Source organism: Triticum urartu, chromosome 2 (assembly GCF_003073215.2).
Source record: "Triticum urartu cultivar G1812 chromosome 2, Tu2.1, whole genome shotgun sequence".
In the NCBI taxonomy this organism is placed as follows: domain Eukaryota; kingdom Viridiplantae; phylum Streptophyta; class Magnoliopsida; order Poales; family Poaceae; genus Triticum; species Triticum urartu.
In genome coordinates this window covers 722,122,505-722,136,848 of record NC_053023.1, presented here as the reverse complement: position 1 = coordinate 722,136,848, position 14,344 = coordinate 722,122,505, and the positions used below count along the sequence as shown (strand labels likewise).

Below are 14,344 nucleotides of genomic sequence, written 5' to 3'. Positions count from 1 at the left end.
ACTGGCAGAGATTTACGTGAACAAGAGGACAAGGAGACGACAAGCGAACAAGGTATCAAACGTACACCACCAATCTAAGAGCATCTCTAGCAGATCCTATATAATCCGTCCCGTAAAAATTGATTTAAAGGATATCGCAAAATGGCTTTTTTGTACTTTTACGGTATGACTTTTATTCCGACAGAACAGATTCCATAAAATAGATCATTGTCGCGGTAAAATTGCACAACCCTCAATTGAATCTGCGCGTCTTGCCGGTGATAGATGAGGACCACAAGGACGAGCAGGCAACATCTAGCTCGTGGCGACGGCGGCAGCTCGCTAGCTCGTGGCGACGGCGGCGGCTGCTAGCTAGCTAGCTCGCTCGTACGCAGCGGTGGCGACAACAACAGTAGCTAGCTACCTCGCGGGCGGTGACGACGACGGCGGCGGTGACATGCGGCAGCTCTTGTGCGGCAACGGAGGCGTGTGGCAGCGGTGAGATTTGAACGGAATCGAGCTTGCGAAACCATGGCGCCAGCTGCGAGGAAAGCGGTTGGAGGCGGTCGGAATTCTATAGATATAGAGGAATTGGGCTCGCGGATGCGGGATTCCACAAAAAAATTATAGGACAACGGAATTTGAAATATCTGTTTGAGCTGTGTTTACGGGATGAATCCCCAAACCGACAGTTATTGTAATGGACGGTTTACGGTGTCTGCTGCTACAGATGCTCTAATGGCTTTCCCCTCGTGACGTCCTTGTTATCCTGTACAACAACAGATGCACCCACACCCATCAGTCGCCATTGTGCAAGCTGAACACGGAACGCAACTTCAGCAAAGTCTCGGCCAGCGCACGCATATACTAGCGCATAGCAGCGGTGCCGAGCGTGAAAGTGAATTAATAGACCATGTGCGTGCTGCGCAAATTTCCCCATCCGCGCCATGTCGGTGATCTGCTTGAAAGTTATCCTGCTGGTGCTGGGGCATCTTTTCGAGCTCAGCACAAGCTGTACAAGGTTCTCACACTACAATGCAACACAAGGACACAGGACGTCCACGTCCACATTGGAAGGAAGTAATGGACCATAAGGTGTACAATTTGTCTTTCTCTATGGACTTTGGTTGGCACATGAAATTGCTCATGCATTATTGAGAAGAAGAAATTAGAACTCCAGATAGATTTTTCTACTACATATGCATACAGGCACAGGCCTATATAGGTAGTGCATTGCCAAGGGAAGCCTTTGACGCTGAAACATAGCCGGCATGTTGTCATCACAATGGCTGCAACAGCATCGCTGGCGGTTCTCCTCCCACTTCTCCTTCTGGTTGTCGCTTCCAACGCCGACGACGGCGCCTATGGCCGGAATCCGATAAGTCGGAGGAGCTTCCCCAAGGGCTTCGTCTTCGGGACAGCCTCCTCGTCCTACCAGGTTTTCACTCGTTTTTCCTTCGTTGATCCATGCATGTTATTTTTCCCGAAATGATCCATGCATGGTTTCTTTTCTTAGTTCAGCACAATCTGTTGACAATTATGAAAGCTATAGCATAAGCTGATGCTGTCTGATAGTCATTCACCGGTCGGACTCAAAGTGGTTGCATGCTTTATGCCAACAACTCGTAAAAGGAAAAGTTATAATATATATCACTAAGAACTTGATGTTCTAGTGATCAGTAAGCCGGTTTCTTTTGCCCTCCAGTTGTTGGTTCCAACCCACAGAATGCATGCCATTTTTCTTTCCTCCATGCGATTTTCCAACAGAATCAATGCAATTTGCTAATTGGCTCAGGCTGGCGCTGTTTCGCAAAAATACCTCTATAAATATTAGTCCGTTCTTGGGCGATTAAAGGAATGCCGATGTGGTAACCACGTGTCATGTTTTTCCTGCCCCGAATTGATTTTTGTCTAACGACCTAAATCTGATCGCTTTCCGAGTTGTTGGCCTAAGCGTGTAACCAGTTTAAGTTCATGGATTAATGACATATTTCACTCTTAAATCTACAGTATGAGGGTGGTGCAATGGAGGGGGGAAGGGGATCAAGCATCTGGGACAACTTCACTCACCAGCACCCAGGCATGTATATACATCATCTACACGCAGTGTATTTTTTTAGTTAGCAAAATGTTTGTACATATCTTGTTAATAAGAACATTATTAAAGTTTTTTTGAGAGGTCAAGAGCTATAGAAAATCACCATTTTATTTCACTGCGTGAAGCATCACAAGTTTTTAGGCATTGGATGGAAGAGTCACACGCACACACCTCAAAGCTAATCCAATGCTTGTGAAATCGATTCTGATTTACAAAGTATTAGGCATCTTAGAATAAGAAACATGGTAGTAATGATATACTACTATATACCACACACGTATAAAGCGTAAAATTTAAACTTCTCCAACTTCGACAACAACAACAACAACAACAACAACAACAAAGCCTTTAGTCCCAAACAAGTTGGAGTAGGCTAGAGGTGGAATCCATAAGATCTCGCAACCAACTCATGGTTCCGGCACATGGATAGCAAACTTCCACGCACCTCTGTCCATGGCTAGTTCTCTGTCGATACTCTAGTCCTTCAGATCCCTCTTTACGAACTCCTCCGATGTCAAGTTCGGTCTACCCCGATCTCTCTTGACATTATCGGCACGCTTTAGCCGTCCGCATGCACTGGTGCTTCTGGAGGCTTGCGTTGAATATGCTCAAATCATGTCAGACGATGTTGGACAAGCTTCTCTTCAATCGACGCTATCCCAACTCTATCTCATATATCACCATTCAGGATTCGGTCCTTTCTTGTGTAGCCACACATCCATCTCAACATGCACATCTCCGCCACACCTACCTGTTGAACATGTCCCTTTTTAGCCGGCCAACACTCAACGCCATACAACATTGCGGGTCGAACCGCCATCCTATAGAAGTTGTTTTTTAGCTTTTGTGGCACTCTCTTGTCACATGAATGCCAAAAGCTTGGCGCCACTTCATTCATCCGGCTTTGATTCGATGATTCACATCTTCATCAATATCCCCATCCTTCTGTAGCATAGACCTCAAATATCTAAAGGTGAAAAACATTGTTTAGAATAGTGAGGTGAAAAATAGAAACATGAGATTTATTGCAAAAGTATTTGCATAGTATCATGTAATAGAACATAATTGTAAGAAAAATAGAGTCGAAGTTATGTGTTGGAGACTGTGCATATTAACAAAGGGAGTAGTATTATGGTAATATAATCTCAAGGGACGTACGCCTGAGTATCTTACAAAGTTTCCATGCCGGTTTTTTGTATGATTAGCTAATATTTGTACTTACATGGACAACTAGGCCATTATATCCACCAATGTTTTTTTTTGAAACGGAGGCAAAAGCGTTGCCTCATCCATTAATTAAGAAGGAAACGGACAAGAGTTTGCAACACATTGTGAAAGAAAAAAAATGAAAAAATATTGCATCATGGTCATTACTCTCCCGGCATGAGAAGACCCACATTTTTTGCCCCGGCGGTGATCCAAAGTTTAGCCTCGCTCTTTATGTTGATAAATAGGATGTTGGGTGGCTTGAACTTGTTGCAGAAAATCCTCGCGTTCCTCTCATTCCATATAGTCCAACTAACAAGCATTGTGAGGGAGGCCATAGCTTTCCTATGCACCCTCGTTGCGCTAGACATCCTTGTCCACCAATCCTTGATCGATCGTTCCCCCGTCCAAGTAGTAATATCCATGGTATCCAATTGTAGCCATACTTTCAGCATTTCCCAGAGCCTCAACGTGTATTGGCACTTGTAGAAGAGGTGAGCCACAGATTCTTGCTCCCTCTTGCATAGTGGGCAAAGTCCGCAATTGTCCCAACCTCGCTTGGCCAAACGGTCGGCGCTCCAAACACGATTTTGAATTGCTAGCCAAGCAAAGAACTTGATTTTTGGTGGAGCCCAAACCTTCCAAATGGTTTTATTCATTTCTGTGCGTGCAATGTCCAAGAATTGCGCCCTATATGCCGAGGCTGTGGTGTATTCACCATTCGTTGTGTGCTTCCATGCGATGGAATCCACCCTATCCTCCTCGAGATGAACATTCCGAAGCAAGGCCCAAAGATGGATAAATTGACGGATATGCTCGAGTGAAAAGGAGGTCGAAATTTTGACTTTGTCGATCCACGCGCCCTCGAGTAAGGCTTCGCGCACCTTCCAATTTTTCCTCGTAGAGCACTCAAAGATGAGTGGAGCCACGTCTTTTGGTTTCCTACCAAATAACCAAGGGGAGTCCCAAAAAGGCGCAATAGCCCCATTGCCAATAGTGATAGTGGTCGAAGCATAGAAGAGGTCCATGTCGTCCTCGTCATAGGGATTTCCCATTCCCACCCACATCCGATGGGAGTCATTCCACTCATACCAAGGCCATCGTAATCTTAGTGCACGGGAAAATTTCCCAAGATGAAGCACACCAAGGCCCCCTAGATCCTTGGGGCGGAACACCGTCTCCCAATTGACCTTGCACTTGGCTCCGGCCGTCTTGTCCGTCCCAGACCAGAGGAAAGCTCTCTCGATCTTGTTGATGCTAGCAAGCGTGCCGGGCGGGATGGTGAGGGAAGTGGCGTGAAAGATCACCTGCGAGGTGAGCACTGATTTGACAAGAACGCACCGACCCTTTGTGGTGATATTCCTACCTTCCCAAGAGACAAGGTTGCCTGCGACCTTGTCCTCAAGGTATTGGCAGTCGACCCTCTTGAGCTGCCACACGGAGAGAGGAAGGCCCAAATACTTCACTGGGAAAAAGGCTCGGGAGGCCGGAAGCTCATGGAGGATCTCGTCCAAGTTCAAGCTCCCACATCTTATGGGGACGACAGAGCTTTTCTGGAAGTTTGTGCATAATCCCGTGGCCCGACCAAAGCAATCCAGGATGGTTGCAAGGTTCAAAACATCCTCCTTTAAAGGCTTGACAAAAACAGCCGCGTCGTCCGCATAAAAGGAGGTCCGGAAGCAAGTGCCACGCCCTCTGATCTTGTAAAGAATCCCGCAGCGAGTGGCCACATTAAGAACTTGTTGGAGAGGATCAATGGCAATGACAAAGAGGAGAGGAGATAGCGGATCCCCTTGTCGAAAGCCCTTCCCGTGTTTGATGGCATTGCCGGGTATCCCATTTAGAAGGATTGCCAACAAAGTAATTTGAATTTATAACCGAGGTTAAATCATGATGTTACTTTAAAAAATGAATATAAATGAGCAGAATATACTTTTTTTCATAAAGCTCTACTGAGTAAACAACTTTTGCAGATAAAATCGCCGACGGAAGCAATGGGGATGTGGCAGTGGACTCCTATCATCTGTACAAGGTATGGATAATTTATATGTCTTGGTTTTTCACTTGATATTTATTTTTTAACAAATTATATGCGCAAAATTGTTGACCAAGATCAAACTGTGAGAAGATATTTGAATTTTAGTTCCAATCCAACAAAAGGAAACTAGGTACCCCCTCTGATTAAAAAATATATATTGTCCAAAGTAAAAGTTTAAAGTTTGACCAAATGTATAGAAAAATATGCAAGGATCTACACTATGGAATATATATTATATGAAAAATATATTTCTTAGTGCATCCAAAGATTGAAATTTGGTATTGTCGATTTTGATGCATCCTTGTATAGATTTAGTCAGTCTTAATGAGGTTTAACTGACAAACATGGAAGTTCAATTATCTTGGAAATAAGGGAGTAGTACTGATTCTAATTTACCAATAACACAGGAAGATGTTCGCCTTATGAAGGATATGGGAATGGACGCATACAGGTTCTCCATCTCATGGACAAGAATTCTTCCAGGTATGATATTTTTAGATTGGATACCTCCATTCTCATTTTTGTTCTCAAGTAGAATACTCTAATTTGCATCATCTTCCCATTTCCTAGTTGATAAAGAATGTTCAATCAATCTTTATGTCTTAATGCATAACAGATGGAACTCTGAGAGGTGGAGTCAACCGAGAAGGCATCAAGTATTACAACAACTTGATCGATGACCTGCTGTCCAACAGTCAGTATTTAATTATGTTTTACCTAATCCATGAAACTGCATGGAACCTCATGTCCTTTCTTTATTTCATCAGACTATTCTTACGATTTGAGATTTTTTTGTATATATGTAGGGGTGCAGCCATTTGTGACCCTTTTTCACTGGGACTCTCCACAAGGATTGGAAGATAAATATGGAGGATTTCTTAGCCCTAATATCATGTAAGTCAACCACTATTTATTTTCTGAGAACATTACTCCCTCACGTGGCATTTTAGACGTGAGCACAATGCAACTCTGTATGAGTAACTTTTGAATAACTAAGTTAGAAAAAAATACAAAATATATTGTATGTTTTTTAATGAGAGGTCTAACGGAAGCATTCCCACCTAATGGGCCATAATACTCAGTAGGTTTTACGCATTTGGTTGTTGAAGATTGAAAAAGTGTGGCTACACGCTTCGTATAACTATTTCATTTCTAATGATGCCCCGGACCGAGATTAAGCGAATATCTGGTTAGGCCAACCCCATGATCCGAATTGTATCCTACTAATTTATGTGGCTTTTGATGAATAAAATTGGCGATTCCCCTCAATTTTTTTTCATTTCCGATGACTATCATGGTGCAAACATGCATGTATACCTTTAGCTTTCAAAATAATCAACTGACACTGGTGCAGAAATGACTATAAAGACTTTGCTGAAGTCTGCTTCAGAGAATTCGGAGATCGGGTGAAGCACTGGATCACATTGAACGAGCCCTCAAACTTCTGTGGTTTGGGTTATGCAATCGGCATATCTGCACCAGGCCGATGTTCTCCTTGGGAGAAGGCAAATTGCAGTGCTGGGGATTCAGGGAGGGAGCCGTACATTGTTGGCCACCATCAGATACTCGCTCATGCAACAACCGTGAGATTGTATAAACAGAAATATAAGGTGATGGATCCAGCCCTTCATAATATCGCAATTCATCCATGAACGTGATTGATATGGTGTACATCAACAAAATGCAGGGCGTGCAGAAGGGAGAGATCGGAATAACTTTGGTCTCACACTGGTTTACTCCCATATTCCGTTCAAAATCAAGCGTTGCCGCGACGAGACGCGCTATAGATTTCATGCTTGGATGGTAAATTCTTTACATTTCACGCTGGCATAATTTCGTTGCTGGAGTCTAGAAGGAGAATGCAGATTGATCTTATGCTAGGAATAAACCCCCTTTAGGTTTCTGGACCCTCTCAGCAGAGGAGACTACCCTCGAAGCATGAAAGCATTGGTCGGAAAACGCCTGCCGCAGTTCACCAAAAAACAGTCTGAATTGGTGAAGGGTGCATTTGACTTCATTGGAATCAACTATTATACTACAAACTACGCCGGTAGCCTTCCACCATCAAATGACCCGAGGAAAAGCTACTATACTGATTCGGAAGCTAATCTTACAGGTGAGTCAATCATACTAAATCAGTCATCAATCTGTCTTTGTTCTTTGTTTGCCAGCCTAGTAATATCAAAACATTATCAGCTTTTAGAAAAAATATATTAAGTGAATAATAGAGACTTTACCGCAAAATACATGTGTTAATACTGCATACTAACATCTCCCAATTATGCCAGGTGTTCGAAATGGTGTCCCCATAGGTCCTCAGGTAACTTGCAACTTATCCACATAAAGAACAAATCTTCCTTCAGTTTTCTCCCAACTTTCTTTTTCAGATCGACTAAATGACTTACATGTAGGCTGCTTCGCCTTGGCTCTATGTCTACCCTCAAGGCTTCCATGATCTATTACTTTATATCAAGGAGAAGTACAACAATCCAACCATCTACATCACTGAAAATGGCAAGTGCATCCCCCCCTACATAATGAGATCAAAATTTATCTGAACAATTAGTTTTCTATGTGTATTTTAGGAATCGATGAAGCCAATAACAAGAGCCTACCACTCAAGGAAGCCCTCAAGGACAACGCAAGGATAGACTACCACCACAGCCACCTTGATGCCCTGCTGAATGCAATCAGGTCGGAGCTGGTAGCTTAATATTACAGTGCAACTCTATCAACAAGCCTCTAAATCTGACATCAACTGGTTCACTGCAGGGATGGGGCAAACGTGAAGGGGTACTTCGCGTGGTCGCTACTCGATGACTTTGAGTGGTCGACTGGATACACGGTGCGGTTTGGGTTACACTTTGTAGACTACGATCATGGTCTGAAGCGATACCCCAAGCGCTCTGCTGGCTGGTTCAAGAAGTTCCTCAAGGGATGATCTCAGAGAACAACTGGAAACGAGCGACAAATAACGGAGGAGTTGTACGTATTACAGATTGCAATAGGTGCTTGACTGATTGTGCAGTTTCTTGAAACAATAAAATACTCTATGTACGATTGTAAATATCAATGTAACAGGAGGCTCGCGCGAGAAGGTATCTAGTGATACCAAAGTTTAGATGATATTGTGGTGTGAATGTCAAAGGACCTTATATCCGAATTAAAAAAAGTGAATAAAAAATAATTTTCATTTTTTTATTTTTATATCTTTCAATATTTTGGAAGATGTATCCCTCATTTTGGAACTAAATTGAGTAAGATCAATTTTTTTCATGATTGATAACCCACAAGTATAGGGGATTGCAACAATTTTTGAGGGTAGAATATTCAATCTAAATTTATTGATTCGACACAAGGGGAGTCAAAAAATATTTGTAAGTATTAGCAGTTGAGTTGTCAATTCAACCATACCTGGAGACCTAAATATCTGCAACAGAGTGATCAATAGCACATTAATATGATAGTTTGATAGCAGTAGTAACAGTAGCAATAGCAATGGTAACAGTAACAATAACAATTTTATAGTGATTGTAACAACAGCAACAACGAAAGTAACTTAGCAAAGATCAATATGCGAAAAGCTTGTAGACACTAGATCGGTGATGGATAATTATGTTGGATGATATTCATCATGTAACAGTCATAACCTAGTGCGACACAAAACCAACTCCAATTAATCAATGTAATGTAGGCATGTATTCCTTTTTATAGTCATACGTGCTTGTGATAAGAACTTGCATGACATCTTTTGCCCTACCCTCCCGTGGCAGTGGGGTCCATAAGAAAACTAAGGGATATTAAGGCCTCCTTTTAATAGAGAACCGGAACAAAGCATTAGCACATAGTAAATACACTCCTCAAACTATGGTAACCACCGGAAAGAATCCCAATTTCGGCCACTTTGGGGTATGCGGATCATAACACGTAATAATGCATACAACTTGCAAGATAGGATCAAGAACTCAAATATATTCATGAAAACATAAAGGGTTCAGATCTGAAATCATGACACTAGGGCCCTACTGACAAGCATTAAACATAGCAAAGTCGTAACAACATCAATCTCAAGACACAATGGATATTAGGGATCAAGCCTAACAAAACTAACTCGATTACATGATAAATCTCATCCAACCCATCACCGTCCAGCAAGCCTATGAAGGAATTACTCACTCAGGATGGTGAGCATCATGACATTAATGATGGATGAAGGTTAATGATGACGACAGTGTCGAATCCCCCTCTCTAGAGCCCTAAACGGACTCCACATCGGCCCTCTTGATGAAGAACAGGAGGTGTAATACGTTCATTTTGCATCATGGTTTCCTACTATTATTTATAATGTTTTTATGCATAATAATACTTTTTGGAGTAATTCTAATGTCTTTTCTCTCATGCAAGGTTTACACAAAAAGGGAGAATGCTAGCAGCTGGAATTCTGGACATGAAAAAGCTATGTCAGAGATACCTATTCTGCACATCTCCAAGTGAGCTGAAAATTTATGGATAATTTTTTTGGAATAAAAAAATACTGGAGCAAATAACTACCGGAGAGGGGCCACCTGGTGAGCACAAGACACCTAGACGCGCCAGGTCCCCCCAAGCGCGCCCTGGTGGTTTGTGCTCAGCCCAGCCCACCTCCGGTGCCCATCTTCTGGTATATAAGTCAATTTGACCTAGAAAAAAAATAAGGGGAGGAATTTCGGGATGGAGCGCCGCCGTCTCGAGGCGGAATTTGGGCAGGAGCACTTTTGTCCTCTGGCGGAGCGATTCCCGCGGGGGGGGGGGGGGGGGGGGGGACTTCCCTCCCGGAGGGGGAAATCGAAGCAATCGTCATCACTAACAACCCTCTCATCTTTGGGAGGCCAATCTTCATCAACATGTTCAACAACACCGTCTCCTCTCAAACTTAGTTCATCTCTTGTGTTCAATATTTGTACCGAAACCTCAGAATGGTACTTGTGGGTGGCTAGTAGTGTTGATTACATCTTGTATTTGATTACTAATGGTTTATTTGGTGGAAGATTATATGCTCAGATCCATCATGCTATTTAATACCCCTCTGATTTTGAGCATCAATCTCATTTGTGAGTAGTTAATTTTGTTCTTGAGGTCACGGGAGAAGTCATGTTGCAAGTAATCATGTGAACTTGATATGTGTGTGATATTTTGATGATATGTATGTTGTGATTCCCCTAGTGGTGTCATCTGAACTGATGTCTACTACACAACCTTCTTCTTGTAGACGTTGTTGGGCCTCCAAGTGCAGAGGTTTGTATGACAGTAGCAAATTTCCCTCAAGTGGATGACCTAAGGTTTATCAATCCGTGGGAGGCATAGGATGAAGATGGTCTCTCTCAAACAACCCTGCAACCAAATAACAAAGAGTCTCTTGTGTCCCCCAACACACCCAATACAATGGTAAATTGTATAGGTGCACTAGTTCGACGAAGAGATGGTGATACAAGTGCAATATGGATGGTAGATATAGGTTTTTGTAATATGAAAATATAAAAACAGCAAGGTAACTAATGATAAAAGTGAGCACAAACGGTATTGCAATGCGCTGAAACAAGGCCTAGGGTTCATACTTTCACTAGTGCAAGTTCTCTCAACAATAATAACATAATTGGATCATATAACTATCCCTCAACATGCAACAAAGAGTCACACCAAAGTCACTAATAGCGGAGAACAAACGAAGAGATTATTGTAGGGTACGAAACCACCTCAAAGTTATCCTTTCTGACCGATCTATTCAAGAGTCCATAGTAAAATAACACGAAGCTATTCTTTCCGTTCAATCTATCATAGAGTTCATACTAGAATAACACCTTAAGACACAAATCAACCAAAACCCTAATGTCACCTAGATACTCCAATGTCACCTCAAGTATCCGTGGGTATGATTATACGATATGCATCACACAATCTCAGATTCATCTATTAAACCAACACAAAGAACTTCAAAGAGTTCCCCAAAGTTTCTATCGGAGAGTCAAGACAAAAACGTGTGCCAACCCCTATGCATAAGTTCACGAGGTCACGGAACTTGCAAGTTGATCACCAAAACATACATCAAGTGGATCACGTGATATCCCGTTGTCACCACAGATAAGCACATGCAAGACATACATCAAGTGTTCTCAAATCCTTAAAGACTCAATCCGATAAGATAACTTCAAAGGGAAAACTCAATTCATCACAAGAGAGTAGAGAGGGAGAAACATCATAAGATCCAACTATAATACCAAAGCTCGCGGTACATCAGGATCGTGCCAAATCAAGAACACGAGAGAGAGAGAGAGAGAGAGAGATCAAACACATAGCTACTGGTACATACCCTCAGCCCCAAGGGTGAACTACTCCCTCCTCGTCATGGAGAGCGCCGAGATGATGAAGATGGCCACCGGAGAGGGATTCCCCCCTCCGGCAGGGTGCCGAAATGGGTCTAGATTGGTTTTCGGTGGCTACAGAGGCTTGCGGCGGCCGAAATCCCGATCTAGGTTTCTTCATGGAAGTTTGGGGTTATATAAGAGGTGTTGGAGTCGGGAACAAGTCTGGGGGGTCCCCGAGGCAGCCACGAGGTAGGGGGCGCGCATAGGGGGGTAGGGCGCTCCCCCACCCTCGTGGTGGCCTCGGGACTCTTCTGGCCCATCTCCGGTACTCCGTGGGCTTCTTCTAGTCCAAAAATGATCTCCGTGAAATTTCAGGCCAATTGGACTCCGTTTGGTTTTCCTTTTTTGCAATACTCAAAAACATGGAAAAAACAGAAACTGTCATTAGGCTCTAGGTTAATAGGTTAGTCCCAAAAATCATATAAAATAGCATATAAATGCGTATAAAACATCCATGGTTGATAATATAATAGCATGGAACAATCAAAAATTATAGATACGTTGGAGACGTATCAACCATCCCCAAGCTTAATTCCTACTCGTCCTCGAGTAGGTAAATGATAAAAACAGAATTTTTTATGTGGAATGCTACCTAACATATTTATCTATGTAATCCTCTTTATTGTGGCAAGAATATTCAGATCCATAAGATTCAAGACAAAAGTTTAATATTGACATAAAAATAATAATACTTCAAGCATACTAACTAAGCAGTCATGTCTTCTCAAAATAACATGGCCAAAGAAAGCTTATCCCTACAAAATGATATAGTTTGGCTATGGTTCATTTTCGTCACACAAAAATGCTCCCATCATGCACAACCCCGATGATAAGCCAAGCAATTGTCTCATACTTTAGTAATCTCAAACTTTTTTCAACTTTCACGCAGTACATGAGCGTGAGCCATGGACATAGCACCATGGGTGGAATAGAATATAATGATGGGGGTTGTGTGGAGAAGACAAAAAAGGAGAAAGTCTCACATTGACGCGGCTAATCAACGGGCTAGGGAGATTCCCATCAATTGATGTCAATGCGAGGAGTAGGGATTGCCATGCAATGGATGCATTAGAGCTATAAATGTACGAAAGCTCAACAAAAAGAAACTAATGGGTGTGCATCCAACTTGCTTTCTCACGAAGACCTATGGTATTTGAGGAAGCTCATTGTTTGAATATATAAGCCAAGTGAAAGTATCGATATGGTTGACTAGAGGGGGGGTGAATAGGCAACTAACAATTTTTAGCTTTTCTTTAGCAATTTAAACTTTGCATCAAAATAGGTTGTCTAGACATGCAACTAGATGAGCAACCTATATGATGCAACACGAATAGGAACACAAGCAAGCAAGATATATGAAACAAATAAGCTACACAAGTAAAGGCACGAGATAACCAAAAGTGGAGACGGGTGGAGACGAGGATGTGTTGCCGAAGTTCCTTCCCTTTGAGAGGAAGTACGTCTCCGTTGGAGCGGTGTGGAGGCACAATGCTCCCCAAGAAGCCACTAGGGCCACCGTAATCTCCTCACGCCCTCACACAATGCGAGATGCCGTGATTCCACTATTGGTGCCCTTGGAGGCGGCGACCGAACCTTTACAAACGAGGTTGGGGCAATCTCCACAACTCAATTGGAGGCTCCCAACGACACCACGAAGCTTCACCACAATGGACTATGGCTTCGCGGTGACCTCAACCGTCTAGGATGCTCAAACACCCAAGAGTAACAAGATCCGCAAGGGATTAGTAGGGGGAATCAAATATCTCTCGGTGGAAGTGTAGATCGGGGCCTTCTCAACCACTCCCGAGCAAATCAACAAGTTTGGTTGGCTAGGGAGTGAGATCGGGCGAAAATGGAGCTTGGAGCAATAATGGAGCTTTAATGGTGGAAGAGGTGAGTCAACGGGGAAGAAGGAGACCCTTTATATAGTGTATGGAAAAGATCCAACCGTTACCCACTTACCAGCCTGCGGCCAGCGGTACTACCGCGCATGGCCAGCGGTACTACCGCAAGGCCGCGCGGTAGTACTGCTTGCAACCAAGCGGTACTACCGCACGGTAGTGCAGTACTACCGTACCACCCTACGGTACTGCCGCGACCCCCAGCCAGGGAAACAGACGCAAGCTGGGGCGGTACTTCCGCCCGCGTGGTACTACCGCGCCATCAGGGCGGTACTACCGTGAGGCAAAAGTCCCGATAGGGGGGAGGGGAACTTCCGTGCATACTTCCGCAAAAGAACGGAAGTAGAAAAAACTCGACACAGTAGTACTGCCGAGGGGCGGTACTACTGCCTGACCGCCTAGCGCGGTACTACCGCACGGCGAAAGCGGTACTACCGCGGAAGGTGCGGATGTAAAAAATTACATCCGCTCCTACTACCGCAACCGGGCGGCACTAACCGGGTGGGGCAGCGGTAGTAAGGCTCCGGGGGAGCGGTACTACCGTGAGCACCAGCGGTACTACCGTGCCACTGCGCGGTACTACCGTTAATCCTGGAGCGGTACTACCGCAACCACACAAGCAGTCAGTCAACTATGGCAGGAAAACGGAGGAAGCTCCAAGGAAGAAGGAGGGGATAAAAGGAGACGTGTACGTGATGATTCCACCGAAACCTTTCCAACG

At 43.6% G+C, this 14,344-nt stretch overlaps 1 pseudogene; it reads left to right on the top strand.

Moving 5' to 3' along the window:
* Positions 1-1,154: 1,154 nt before the first annotated feature.
* Positions 1,155-8,522, top strand: LOC125540123 (annotated as a pseudogene).
* The last annotated feature ends 5,822 nt before the right edge of the window (positions 8,523-14,344 follow it).